The sequence below is a fragment of the Patagioenas fasciata genome, chromosome W (assembly GCF_037038585.1).
Source record: "Patagioenas fasciata isolate bPatFas1 chromosome W, bPatFas1.hap1, whole genome shotgun sequence".
In the NCBI taxonomy this organism is placed as follows: Eukaryota; Metazoa; Chordata; class Aves; order Columbiformes; family Columbidae; genus Patagioenas; species Patagioenas fasciata.
The window spans coordinates 62,162,139-62,177,510 of NC_092559.1; the positions used below are offsets into that span (position 1 = coordinate 62,162,139).

Here is a 15,372-nt window from a genome sequence, read left to right on the forward strand (position 1 = left end):
AAGGGGGAAGAAGGCAGATGTGGCAGAGGCACACTCAAGGACAATATGCAGGCATCTGAGGGTAGTGCTAATGAGACCCTTCAGTCTGCCATCCCAGTGGAATCAATGGCTCATCTGAAGTGCTTATATACAAATGCACGCAGCATGGGCAACAAACAGGAGGAGCTGGAAGCCCTTGTGAGGCAGAAAAACTATAATTTAATTGCCATCACAGAAACAAGGTGGGATGACTCCTATAACTGCAGCACTGCAATGGATGGCTATAAACTCTTCAGAAGGGATAGGCAAGGAAGAAGAGGAGGTGGGGTAGCCATGAATGTTAGGGAGGGTTTTGATTGTTGGAAGTTGATTGTAGGGTGCCTATGGGTGAGAATCAAGGGGAAGGGCAACAAGGTCGGACATCCTGAAGAAGGAGAAGAAATATTTTGCAGGCAGCTGGGAGAAGTCTCCCGATCACTAGCCTTGTTCTTATGAGGGACTTCAACCTACCAGATGTCTGCTGGAAGTACAACACAGCAGAGAGGAAGCAGTCTAGGAGGCTCCTTCAGTGCATGGAAGACAACTTCCTGACACAGCTGGTTAGTGAGCCTACCAGGGAAGGAGCCCCACTAGATCTGTTGTTTGTAAATAGAGAAGGGCTCGTGGGCAACGTGTTGGTTAGAGGTCGCCTTGGGTTTAGCGTTCATGAAATGATGGAGTTTACTATCCTTGGAGAAGTTAGAAGAGTGGTCAGCAGAACTGATACTTTAGGCTTCGAAAGAGCAGACTTTGACCTGTTTAGAAGGCTGGTTGGCAGAGTCCTTTGGGAGACAGTCCTGAAGGTCAAGGGAGTCCAGGAAGGCTGGTCTCTCTTCAAGAAGGTAATCTTAGAGGCGCAGGTGCAGGCTGTCCCCGTGTGCCGGAAGGTGAGCTGTCAGGGAAGAAGGCCGGCTTGGCTGAATAGATAGCTGTGGCTGGAACTTAGGAATAAAAAGAGAACTTATAACCTTTGGAAGGAGAGGCAGGCCACTAAAGAGGAATACAAGAATTCTGTGATGTTATGGAGGGAGAAACTTAGAAGGGCCAAAACCCAACTGGAGCTGTGCCTGACCACCTCTGTGAAAGGCAGCAAAAAATGTTTCTATAAATATATTAGCAACAAGAGGAGGGCTAAGGAGAATCTCCATCCCCTGATGGATGCAGCGGGAAACATAGTGACAGAAGATGAGGGAAAGGCTGAGGTACTAAATGCCGACTTTGCCTCAGTATTTAATAGTCAGAACAGTTGTGCTTCAGGTACCCAGCCTCCTGAGCCAGAAGACAGGGATGGGGAGCAGAATGAAACCCCAATAATCCAAGGGGAAATGGTTAGTGACTTGATACACCACTTGGACACCCACAAGTCTATGGGGCCAGATGGGATACACCCAAGGGTGCTGAGGGAGCTGGCAGAGGTGATCACTAAGCCACTTTCCATTATCTATCAACAATCTTGGCTAATTGGAGAGATCCCAGTTTATTGGAAGTTGGCTACTGCGACACCCATCTACAAGAAGGGCCAGAAGGAGGATCCGGGGAACTATAGACCTGTCAGTCTAACCTCGGTGCTGGGGAAGGTCACGGAGCAGATGATCTTGAGTAACATCACGCAGCACTTACAAGAGAACCATACGATCAGGTCCAGTCAACATGGGTTTATGAAAGGCAGATCCTGTTTGACCAACCTGATCTCCTTCTATGACAAAGTGACTCACCTAATAGATGAGGGAAAGGCTGTGGATGTTGTGTACTTAGACTTCAGTAAGGCCTTTGACAATGTATCCCACAGCATCGTCCTGGAGAAGCTGGCAGTTCATGGCCTGGATGGGTGTACTCTTTGGTGGATAAAGAACTGGCTGGAAGGCTTGGCCCAAAGAGTTGTGGTGAACGGAGCCAAAGCCAGTTGGCGGCTGGTGACAAGTGGTGTTCCCCAGGTTTCAGTATTGAGGCCAGTTTTGTTTCATCTCTTTATCAATGATCTGGATGAAGGGATTGAGTGCAGCCTTAGTAGGTTTGCAATGACACTAAATTGAGTGGGAGTGTTGATCTGCTGGAAGGTAACATGACCATACAGAGGGATCTGGACTGGCTGGATCGTTGGGCTGAGGCCAATTGTATGAGGTTTAACAAGGCCAAGTGCCGGGTCCTGCACTTGGGTCATAACAATCCTAGGTAGCGCTACATGCTCAGGGAAGTTTGGTTGGAAAGCTGCCTGGCGGAAAAGGATCTGGGGGTGTTGATTGACAGCCAGCTGAATATGAGCCAACAGTGTGCCCAGGTGGCCAAAAAGGCCAACAGCATCCTGGCTTGTATCAGGAATAGAGTGGTCAGCAGGACTAGAGAAGTGATTGTGCCACTGTACTCGGCACTGGTGAGACCCCACCTTGAATACTGTGTTCACTTTTGGGCCCCTCATCATAAGAAGGACATTGAAATACTAGAGAGAGTGTAGAGGAGTGCGATGAAGCTGGTGAGGGGCCTGGAGCACAAGTCTTATGAGGAGCAGTTGAGGGAGCTGGGGCTGTTTAGCCTGGAGAAAAGGAGGCTGAGGGGAAACCTTATCACTCTCTACGTCTACCTGAAAGGAGGTTGTAGCATGGAGGGTGTTGGTCTCTTCTCCCAAGTAGCAAGTGATAGGACAAGAGGAAATGGCCTCAAGTTGCACCAGGGGAGGTTTAGATTGGATATTAGGAAAAAGTTCTTCATGGAAAGGGTTGTCAGGCATTGGAACAGGCTGCCTAGTGAAGTGGTGGAGTCATCATCCCTGGAGGTGTTTAAAAGGCGTTTAGACAAGGTTCTTAGGGATATGGTTTAGTGCTAGAGTTAGGTTAGGTTATGGTTGGATTCGATGTTCCTGAGGGTCTCTTCCAACTGAAATGATTCGATGATGCTATGATTCTACCTTAAAAAAAATGACAATGCAATATAATGTAGTTTCCACTTCAAATATAAGGTAACTAAATTCTAACCAGTATTTCCTATTACACAGCTCTTTTACACCTTGCAAAATGATTTACTGCTCCCTGTGTTCATATAACATAGGCAGGCATCCTTTACTAAATGCATTTGCAGTGATTCCAAAAGTAGGCACTCTGCAGAGTTGAAAAATGAAGCCAGTACACACAACTCATCAGTACAGGGCAAAATCGGAAGATTTTTCATTTCAGAAAGATTGAAGTAAGATACCGGTCTTTGCACTGAAGTATGTGTACATGATCTTTCCCAGCTCTCCGCTGGGCCGTAGGAGTCAGCAGCTGAAGGGAGGCTGTATGGGAATATAGTGGAAGATTTGGCGAGGAGATTAGTTAAATGTAAATACGCTCAAGTGACTTGCATCTGTCTGTAGAAAAAGCACATACATCACACTAATTGTTTTACTGACCTTGTGTGCTTGATGAGTAGAACCTCTGTGTTAGATAACATAGGCCTGTGAGAAACTCTAGGCACCTTGTCACTGTCTGAGATTCCTGCTTTGTTGTGAGAAAGAGCGGGAGGCTGTACCTGCCTGAAGCCTTGAAATACAGGCGAGCTCAGCAGGTCCGGCGATCTTCCAGCAGGGCTGAGCTTACCAGCGCCTGTGTCCCTGCCTGTGTCACCTCTGCCTAGGAGCTTAGGTGCTACTTCGGAGATCCCCCAGTAGAGAGGTAACTAAAATAAAACTTGCTCTTTGCAATGCATTCGTGGCCTCTGTCTCTTCTTGCGACATATCTGCGTATGTGTACACAGAGGCATTTCCTGCAGTCATTTTTGAAGTGAACATGAGTCAATACCCCATGTCAGTTATTTTCTAACACTGAAAATACATTCTTTCAGTTCACGTTTCAATTTCACTTTTAATAGCTTTTTTGGGACATGCTTTTTTTTTTTTAGAATAAACCACCTCAGCGTGTATTTTGTGTTCAAACCCCACCATGCTGTTGGCTCTTCAAGAGAAGAGGCTCGGCAATGTCCTGTTCAACAGCATCTCATGCTCTCTGCACCAACTCAGTCAGCTGGCACACTCCAGCAGCCACAGCTCTGCACACCTAGGGCATGGATGGCTTCAGCCTCAAGGCTGAGGCAGTGACAACTTTAATAAACAGCAACTGTAATTCATTAAAATGTTCATAGAAATAAACAGTTCTAATAATATAAGCGAGGAATTATTTCTTTGGAGCAATAGACTAAAAAGATAAGAAAAATATGAATAAAGAGACTAGCAGCATGAAGCACTCCATTGACATTGCAAAAGGAAAAGGTATGAAGAGATTTTATTTCCCAATACATAAGAGAACGTAATAATTAATTCTGCTGAGGCAACAAGAAGTAAAGACAAAGAGCAGTACTTTAATCTAAAAATATACAGCATTTTCCAAGGTGAATTTAACTGTAGAGCTCAGAAAAAGAATGGACTATTGCCTAGATCAAAATTATTTTGTAATAACCATTAAATTTCAGTGCTCTTGACTTTATAAAATGGCAGTCCTCCAGAAGGAAGTAGATTTTGATCCATCCTTACTTCCCATTTGTATCAATAATGGGATGTGCTTTAAAGAGTGAATATCTATTTCATCATAAGCAACTGGTTTCAGTTTTCAAATGTCCTGAAGAGCACTTGGTTTTTCTATTCTTACGGTTTTACAAATGTAAACAAACTCATTTTAAATTTTATACAATTACACAGTATAAAATATTCAATAGTTCTACTATAAAATGCTATATGTATATATACACAGCATTCTATTCTATGTTGAATAAACATAAGAAATTAATTATTAAAATAAATTTATAATGTCATGAACAACATAATCTTTATAATATTAATTTCTTGAAATGCGCAAAAATATCCTTCATTACCTGTCCTCCATAATAAAATTCCTCAGAATCATTATCACCTTCAGAGTCTTCTTCAGCTGTGCTGTTGTGCTGTGACTCCTTAATGGAAAAGGAGAGTTAACAATGATACAAGCAATACATTTATCTTGCATTTATAGTTCTAATTCTAACTACAGTAATTATGTTTTTACAAATAAGCTCTAAGCACCCTTTATTAAGAGATCCCAGACAAAACACTACCTAGGTACATAAAAACACCCTGAATTTAAGTAAGTTGGAAGAATAATACTTTGGGTACAGACACAGTGTGGTATTTTATGGAACTGGAGAATTCAGTAGACTATGCAGGGATACTTCACTCTATGCTTCTGCTAAACAAAACATCATTTACCCACCAAGAGAGTTTCTGGACTTAATTCATTTGGCGTTTAAGTGACCTAGAAAAAATTACTTTATTCTAGTAAATCAGTTCTAATAGTTTAAGGAAATAATTGAAGCCTGAGCATGGGATCTCTTAAGTTCCTTTATTTAAAAAACTCTCTGACACACTGCTGCTTAATTACTATCTTTAACAGAAGTACCAGCCTGTTGCCAGAAAAGTTCAGACTTAGTTTTCTGACTAGCTCTGTTCTGTCTTTGAAAATTAAGGATTAGAAAGTAATATGCTTACCCAAGTAAAACCTGCTCTAAATAGGCTTCTCTGTGAATAGTTTCACTCAGGTAAATAGAACTGATCATGGTACAGACTGCACCTGAGTGTTACATTCTGCTTCCTACCAATGGAACCTTTACTTATAATTATGTAATTGCTTGAAGATATTAATTCATAAAAGTCAAATATACTCATCACTGATTTCAGTGGTCAGACATTTAAATCCCATTTCCTTACCTTTGTCTCTAAATTCCTGCTCTATTCACTGTATATATGCATAGAATAAATTTCACAGCAATTCTCTAAGACAAGGCAAAAAATAATTTCTGCTTCTACTTTACTGAAAAGAAACAAATTTACTTAAGTTGTCTTTGTCTTATAATAACCTTAGTTCAAGGGGAAGTCTGTTTTAAAAGAGTACTCAACTGAACAAAAATTCAACACAAAGCAAAGAGAAATTAAACTCTCACACTACAATAGTGATGAACCCATCCTATCCTAACCAAAACCTCTAACTATATAGACAACAGAAATGGACAGTATTTTATTTAAAGTTTTTTTCCAGTACTTTCATACTTAAATACTTAATTCAACTGGAAAAATAAATAAAAACTCAGACTCTGTCTGCTAGAAGCTAACTGTATCTCAGGCTTTTAATCAAAAGGATAAATTCTTGTTGCACTTGAATTTCTAACGTTTACAGAGCATTGAATACAATTATGAGGCAGCTGAAGCAAAATATTTCCAGTGCAGCTTTTTACATCAAATCAGGTTTTATCTCAAAAAAACCCAGTCATACCCATTATCGTATCTGAACATGCTTATCTGCCTTTTCCAGGATCAAATACAGAACGGAGACTAAAAAGCAGTTGTCAAGAAACAAGTATTCCAAACAAAGCAATCACCCTTACCAAAGGAAGTCTTTAAGTCAAACACTTGAATTCTTGATCCAGTGTTCAATTTCTTGCTTGGGCTGGAAGCCTATGTGGTACTTACTTTGAGCCCATAACACTTTCAGCCCCTCTACACCTTATGTTAGTACCACTTCTTTCTTGAGTTAGTGTCTCAGTGAGACTGGTCAGAGACCCATGCCAGAGGTACAGCACAAATACAACCATGACTGGAAGGGCTTAATACTCCAGATGCTCCTTATGGTGAATAGTGTCATGCGGAGGTCCAGAGACTCCAGCAGGACTACTGTAGGCCACATGAAGAAGCAATGAGCTAATAAATGGGATGTGGTCCTTTGTGCAAGACCAGGTTAAAAGATAGTGGCATCAAAATCTACTTCTCCAGGAGAGCTGTATTTTTAGGGTAGACAGGGTCTATGCCACCGCAGAACAAAAACTAAGCGTCAAAACCATATCTCCTAGGATAACGTGAGTAAACCTATAATTTGGGTAAGCATAGATTTGACAGAAAATCTATAGTAAATATTCATATTTTATTATTTTCTGTTGTTTCTTAAAATAACTTGTTTAAATATACATACCTCTCTCTGTAATTTTGATTTTATGGTTAAGCAATAGTTGACATCACTGGTTTTTCTTAATTCTTAAAAGAAACAGGAAAATAGGGAACATATGTGAAAAATGTGAAAAAAAATTGCGTATGCAGACTTGAAATACTTGGAGTAGTAGAGAAAATAAGGAACAAAAAGTTACACATATGAAAAACACCAAAGAATTTACAATACAACAGTTTAAAATTAAGAAGCCCCAACATCTCAGAAGACTCATGTTTTTAACTGTGAAATGAAACTCAGCTGGTCCATCTAGGAGATTTGCTTTTCCTAGTCTGTAATTTACACTTCAATGTCATTCATTAATTTTGTATACTTCACATAAGAACAAAAAATCAAAATCCCTCTGCAAAATTAAATGAGATCATCTTCTATATAAAATATAGGGTTTTATTCTTTACAGAAATATTTGCAAGTAAAATTTATCTTAAACTTTTGACTATAATGGCCAGGTTTTGTTTGGGTGCCAATCCACTAACTTCAATAAAAATATTTTTTATTTACATCAATATAAATGAGATCAGAGACTGAAGATCATATTGGTTTTCCAATGGAATTCAAAGTAATTACGCAAAGTAGTTACACAGAAAAGCCCTTAAGTATTGTAATAATAATAAAAAGTCTGCAAAGTCAAGTGTTCCTATCTGAAAAACTGCCAGAATTAAGACTGTTCTATGCAGTTTCTCCTGCAGCCTGAAATCATCAGAGAATTTGGCTGCTTTTTAGCATACTCCATAGAGTATGCACAAATCTTGATCATGTATTGGATAAATGTGACTAGATGTCTGAAAAGCATGCCCTTTCATCTATCAAAAACTTTTTGAAAGTATGAAAATAATTTCAAATGAAGTTTTCCAAAATCACTGGGAAAAAAATATTTTCTTTCTATAGTCTCATTTAGTGAAACAGGAACTATTTTGTTTGAAATTTCCTGAAATAGTTCACCAGAGGCAATGGTAGTTATATATTTCATCCCCAATGGTGAAGATTTAGCAAAGTTTTAAGCAAGTGAGCATGAAAACTTATAATTGGGAAGTATTAAGCATGTCTAACTGTATTCAGGGACAATTGCTTCAGCACAAACTGTAAGACATTAAGAGAATAAAACGTAGGGAAAATTACTAGAACAAGACTGTGAGAAAATAGCAAACTGTACCCAGATTAGCATATCTTCCTTTAAGTACAGGCAATGTCTTTTCTTTCCTCACAAAATATGAACTTGGTAAAACTCTCAGGACATAAGATTACCTGTAGCAATTTGGTGGAAAATTACTGGAATTGGATCTGTGGTAACTAACACATCTTCATTGTTATCAGAACTGGAAACATAAGTGTTATCTAAAAAAGAAAAACATCTTGCATGGTTAAGTCCAACTGTACTCTGCCAGCCCCTTCCAATGTTGCCCATCCCACGTTTGTAGCATAAGGAACCACTTCCCATGTGATTAGGGAAGCCCAGCACTATGATTTTCCAGTGTATTTTTTTCTGCTGAGATTGCTAATGAAAAGAAAAATACCAAAAGGATGGAAGATTTGGACCCGAATTTTATAAAAGCAAACCCCTGGAGTCCAATTGTCATGGCTTTCAGGAACCACAGCAAGAGCTGCTCTGAACTGTCCCACAAGGCTTATGGGGGTTTGAGCCAAACTTTTCCAAATAAAAACTTGTTCTATGCTTTTTTGTCATGCCTCACACAAAAACTCAAGCTAGGTCTGGTGTGCAGAGTGAAGGCTGCATTCAGAGTTGGGTGTCAACAGTCCACTATGCAAACTATCTGTGCCTCATTTTGCCTAGTCATATAAAAGATGTTTGAATTATCTTCTTATCAGTGAATAATCTTTCTTGTGCCTAATTCAGGAAAAATGAATTAGGGGTCTGGAGCACCTTTCTTATGAGGAGAGACTGAGACAGCTGGATCCGTTCAGCCTGGAGAAGAGAGGGCTAAGAGGGGACCTTATTTATGCTTATAAATATCTCAAGGGTGGATGTCAAGAGGAGGAGACCAGACTCTTTTCAGTGGTGCCCAACGACAGGATGAGGGGCAACAGGCACAGACTGAAGCATAGGAGATTCCATCTGAATATGAGGAAAACTTTACTTTGAGGGTGCCAGATCCCTGGAACAGACTGACCAGAGAGGTTGTGGAGTCTCCTTCTCTGAAGATATTCAAGACCCGCCTGGACGTGTTCCTGTGCGATCTGTTCTAGGTGAACCTGCTTTAGCAGGTGGGTTGGACTAGATGATCTCCAGAAGTCACTTCCAACCCCAATAATTTTGTGTAAAAAAAAAAATCTTTCCTCCCACTTAACAAAAATGTTAGATATGGATATGAATATGGAGAGTCTATTCCAAACTTTCTTACAAAATGTGGAGATTGGGTTGTGATTTTTTTTTCCAGCCAAATGTTTAGTAATAACAAACAAGAAGCAGCAAGTTTTTATGTAGTATATGCAGAAACCTATTTTGCATTAATTGCTGATTTTATCTTCCACTAATCTGGGCTGAATTGAAACGTACACTCTAGAGCAGAAAGGCTGACAATTAAGGTAATCGTAGTTAAAGAGACAAATAAAAGAACTGAAGAAAGGACTTGATCTATCATAATTTTGAACACTCCAGTCCCACATCAGCAAAGTGTGTGAACTCACACATAATTTTAAGTGTACTGCTGCAATCTCAAAGCCTTTGACTACAGGACTTCAAGTGATACGTTAAAAATGTTAACATCAATTGATCAGTAAATACACCAGTATTATTATCAGTAAATACACCAGTGTTTCTTAGAAGCTGGTATCAAGACAAAACCCTGGCGCTGCCGCCCCTTTCTCACACAGGTGTGCCAAGCTGCCTTTGCAGATTAGCAGCTGTACTGCCACACACAGACAGGTGCATAGGGCTTTCTCAACCCACCACTTGTGAAACAGCCTTTCTGCCACACAGAATCACACGGATCTACTGAGTCTGACACTATCATAAAATCATAGAATACCAGGTTGGAAGGGACCTCAAGGATCATCTTGTCCAACCTTTCTTGGCAAAAGCACAGTCTAGACAAGATGGCTCAGCACCCTGTCCAGCTGAATCTTAAAAGTGTCCAATGTTGGGGAATCCACCACTTCTACGGGCAGATTATTTCAATGGCTGATTGTTCTAATTGTGAAAAATTTCCCTCTTGTGTCCAATCAGAATATCCCGAGGAGTAACTTGTACCCATTACCACTTGTCTTTTCCATGTGACACTTGGTAAAAAGGGAGTCTCCATCTTCTTTGTAGCCACCCTTTAAATACTGGAACATGGTGACATGGTCTCCCCATAGCTTTCTTTTCTCAAGGCTGAACAACCCAGTTCTCTCAGCCTTTCTTCATATGGCAGGCTTCCCAGTCCTTTGATCATCTTTGTGGCCCTTCTCTGGACCCTCTCCAGTCTGTCCACATCCTTTTTGTATAGAGGGGACCAAAACTGACCACAGTATTCCAGATGTGGCCTGATGAAGACTGAGTAGAGTGGAATAATCCCATACCTTTGCCTACTTCCACTCCTGTGCTATCCCATGAGGTAACCTGAGTAATGTGCACTCAGTTCAACAAAAATATATTGCGAACAGGCAATTGCTGCAGAAGGCTGACACTTTTCCCTGAGCACTGCACTCCAGTGGGCACAGCAACCTGCTCCATCTGCTCAGTTAGTGTTAGCTCGACCACATGCTTGGCACAGCATTGTGTGAATAAAACGGGGTCTCTCCAGCCATCTGCCAGCATTCACTCCTCCTCCCACTTTTGTCTATTGGCAGGACAGGCTATAAACTATGTCTCCAGGACAGCTGCATTTCACCCTCTTCACATACCCCTGCCTTGCCTCTGTTTGCATGCTCCACCTTGCTGCCATCATTTCAGTGTCAGCCTCATTATACTGAATGGTTCTGGGTATACAACACATGCCTATTCCTTTCCCAGGTTTGGGAATGTAACTTACTGGTATAGAGTCTAATGAGCTGGAACAACTGAGGTCAACATTTCAGTCTAAATATACCTAACGCCATATATATGGATGGGAGAAAGGAAATCCATGTGCTAGAACTTATTGTTGTAGAAAAAGTAGGAAAAAAAACAATATGTGCTGTACAGAATATAAAATTATCAAGATACACATATATGGATTTTAATTATATTTTTATGTCCATTGTTTGTCATTCTTTCTTGGCAGCTGGATAATATACTTTTCACTGCCAAGTTTTTGTTTTCCTTTTCTATTTGGCAACCATCGGGGTTTTTTTCTTTCCTTCCATCAGTCTAATGAAACTTCAAATTAAGATACTGTGTTTGGTTTGCTTTCTTTGACATCCAGTTTCTAACACAATACACCCAGAAACACCTCTCTTCTTACGCAGAGTCTGCCATTATTGAAAATTGTCATGTCATATTACAGTTCCCCAACACTCAGCTGTTTGTAATCTTTTGATGTTTTATGTAGCGATTCAGTAATAGCTACACACTGTTATCAGTGCCAAAGCAGTGATGCGGCATATGTAACAAAAATGCATGGAGCTAGAGTATACAAAGTACCCAAAGCTCTCCTTATAATATCTAAATTTACTTGTGGTGGTACCACTTTCAGTTGAATGAATATAATTTGTATGGTAACTTAATCTCTTCTGTTTTCTATTATTGCATACATTAGCAATTTATCCAATGATCAACTCTGACAACCTTCTCACGGATTGCGAAATTTGATCCAATGTGTATTATACACTCTTAATCTCCAAAGGATATGACTTTGATATAGCTACACACTAATGGACTTAAATCTTGATCTGTAAAGACTTATCCCATGAGAAATTTAGTTTGATGAGCATATGCTCCTCTGAACTCCAGCAACTAGCAGCAGTACTTGAAGATCGTCTTCCAGTTGAGGAGGATACCAGTACAGAGCTTCCCAGGCTTTATACCATCACACTGACATGTCCCTGAAACATCCCTTAAAATACATGCTGGAGAAGACATAGCCACAGTCAGCAGTTATGTTAAGTTAGAGATTTAGCACAGAGAGGAGACAAAGAATCTGACTCACTAAGTCAAAGTATTTTTAGGATCAAAGCTGTAAAATGGCAATGAGTCATTATCCTTCCTAACACACTAAACACCTCTTCATCACAAAGCAAACATACATACTGCAAATGCTTGACATATGAATAAAATCAGATCTTCCAAAGACTTGAAGGGTTAGATTTTTATTCAGTAAACATGCACAGCTGGTTTACCCCCCCTCATAAAGTTAGCTACAGTTCTATCTAGCTTTAAATTATAGGGGATGATGGCAGAGAATATTTATTAGGTTTTAGAGCCACCAAAGTCACTCAGTCTGTAGGCTATCAGGGCATACTGTAAACAGCATCTGTAAGGGAAGTTTGAGGTCTGTCAGTCAGAAGAGTTTGTCAGGAAGTAAGATCTTATGTGCTGTGGGAGTAACTGTTGGTTCAGTGCTCCAGGTTAGTTTACAGGTTCATAAAGATCAACTTCAGTGCCTTCATAATATCTTAATCCCTGAAATTAATAAATCCATTACTGACATTTAATAAAACAAACCGTTAACAAAACATTATGTGGATTTTTTTCAACTCTTTGTCCCTCCTTTCATTATCAGGTCAATGGAGTAATCAGTGAATAAATTTATCACTGGTATGACTGTCTATGTTATAAATCTCAGTTTCTTTGCTTACTATATGTTGAATAGATTATTACTGTTAGCAATCAGGACACATAACCACGGGCGTAGTTATATGCGGTGCTTTATTTCAGCGCTGGGAAACCAGGGGTTCGCACCCAAAGCTGGCTTCAACGGTCAGTTTAAGTTACACAGTATTTATACAGTCCATTCACATACATATTCATATATTCATTAGGATACGTAACAGTTACTCAACATTGATTGCAACATCGATTGCAACATCTTGGAACTACTTTGATCATGCGCAGTGTCCTCTGGTGGTCTTTTAGGGGGTCTTCGGGATGAAGTAAGTAGTCTTCATCGCTTCTGTCCTTTTCACCTTTGGGTACTGCACATGCGTACTACTTCTCTAGTTAGATAACTGCTGACTTGCTCAACCTCCGGAGATACTGTATATACTTCTTCTCATTCTATGCGTATTTGGGCTAAGATAAAAGCTAGGTTGATAAGATAAGAGTATACTCGAATCCTTTGTTAGGTAAAACACGATATGCTTGAACATCCTTTCAGGGACATTTTACAAAACTGATTCATCCTTTCAGGAACATTTTGTAAAACTGATTCTGTTACTAACATTTTTAGTAGCAGTTTTTCCTCCACTTTTTACTGGTGAAAAAAATATCTCTTCACAAAGGTTGTGAGCATTCTTTCACATAATCCATTACATTTATTAATAGTTTTCAGCTAGCTTGTTTCCCTGATTTCCTTCACAAAGAGACTGCACAGGTATTTCAGGTGGCACAGAGGTTAGCAGAAGCAGGAGAGGGAAGCAAGGGTGAGGGCAGACAAGCACTGTGCAAGTAAAGGTACATGGTAGTACTGTTGGATTGCACCACTGTGTATTTTGCAGCTGGGAGTATTTAATAGTGTAAGTATCATGAATTACATTAAACCCTCTGGCCTTTTTTTATCATTATCTGTAACATCTCTGTAATATTTCTAAAAGAAATATTTTTTGCTTCTTTTAGAATCTCTAAAGAAGTCTTTGATCTCTTCACTGATAAGCAGGAGTAGACTACGTCTGTTCAAAACACCAGAGTGTTTGAAGCGGATGCAGAGAGAAATCAGCATCAGCAGTGATGCTATTATAGCTTTTGCTCTTTTCTGATTGTCTTTCATATGGATAATTTCCTTTGTCTGGGTCAGCCACATGGTAACACAAATGCTTTTCCCAACCCAGCTCAGGGTATGACAGGAAGGCAGGACTGAGCAGCTGGGAACAGCTTTGCAAGCTTATGTTACCAAAGACATATCCATATACAAACCCTTGGCTGCTACAGACCCTGAGAAGCATCAACACACAGTCTACAGGCTTAACTTTAAGAATGTGAGTAGTCGCATTAAGGTCTAATACAGAAGTGCTTTGCTGGCCCCACATCAAACTGTGCAGTCTCTTGAAAGATCAAGCTTTATCTACCATGGCAAAGAGGACTTGAGTGCTTTCTCACTCCTATCACTACTGGCTTCAGACATGGGAAGCATCACAAGCTCTGTCCTCTGTAAACTTGTGAATCAGGTTTTCTCACCCTGACCCATTTGATAAATGATGCCTGAAAAGGAGAAATTACTGTGAAAATAGTCTAACTAATGGAAAATTATTAGCACAAGGATGCACCTGGAAGACAGTAACACACTTTCAAATATTCCTATCTGAATATTGCAAATTGTGGTAACATGCATACAAGTGTCATGGGCAAGAACATTGCACTGTACCTGGGTAATCCTCAGAGACATGCACTGAATAGGATACACTGTAAAAAGAAAAAAAAAAAAAGAAACAACAGTATTAATAACAACAACATTAACTGCTGGCATAAGATTATTTTCTTGATCCTGTACTATTTTATGTTTATTTACAGATTCCTGACAATTTCCAGGATAGAAGGTAACAGCTATTTTGATGGTTTTTGGAGTGCGCAGCTAAAAAAAAACCTGTCATGCCCATTTTGAAAGCTTAGTTTGCTAAATTGGCACATCCCTATTTCAACCTTCACAAAAAGAACATCAAGACTGCATTATATTCACTTTAGAGCAATATTTCACAATGTCTGTACTTATGCTTAAAAAAAAAAAAGTTGCTCTTTGAACACCAGAACTAGAAAAGCCCAGTTTTCTCTGCATCTGTTTCTGGGGTTTACTTAAGATTCAGTAGTACTTCTGTATGTTCCTGTTAGTCTCAGCAAAGGCTCTGTATGGTTTGGACATCTTCCTCTCATCAAACCCCCATATTTATAACAGTTGTGGCAATCTTATTTGACACCTCTATCTCTCTGTCAAGTTGAGTTCAAAACAAATTTGAAAGAGCCATGGTCACACTAAAGGGTAGCTTCACTACATGGATTACTTGAATCTGTTTCATCAGAAAACAGACATACAAACATACTGTCCCAGTCCTCCAGCTCAGGCCGCATGTGCTTTCCCTATCGCCCAGTGAGATGTTCACTAAACTCACTGCTGAAAGCAGGACACATGGGCATGTTGGTCTGCTCAGTTATCTAAGTACCCAACAAGTCCCTTTGATTTTTTTAAGGTTAATGGAGGTCTTCATTTTCCATTAAAAACATTCAACTCTGCAGCACACCTTTCAACTCTGCAGCACACCTTTCTGTTGTATAATTCATATTCTTTCCACTTCTAAA

The 15,372-nt window shown here is 39.8% G+C and overlaps 1 long non-coding RNA gene across 1 annotated transcript; it reads right to left on the reverse strand.

Moving 5' to 3' along the window:
* Nucleotides 1-4,851: 4,851 nt before the first annotated feature.
* LOC136114516 (uncharacterized) lies at nt 4,852-14,486 on the reverse strand. The gene is made up of 4 exons (XR_010653090.1): nt 14,447-14,486; nt 8,256-8,345; nt 6,978-7,039; nt 4,852-4,932 (listed from the first exon to the last, which is right to left on the reverse strand). It is a non-coding gene; the product is annotated as an uncharacterized lncRNA (long non-coding RNA).
* Nucleotides 14,487-15,372: the final 886 nt, after the last annotated feature.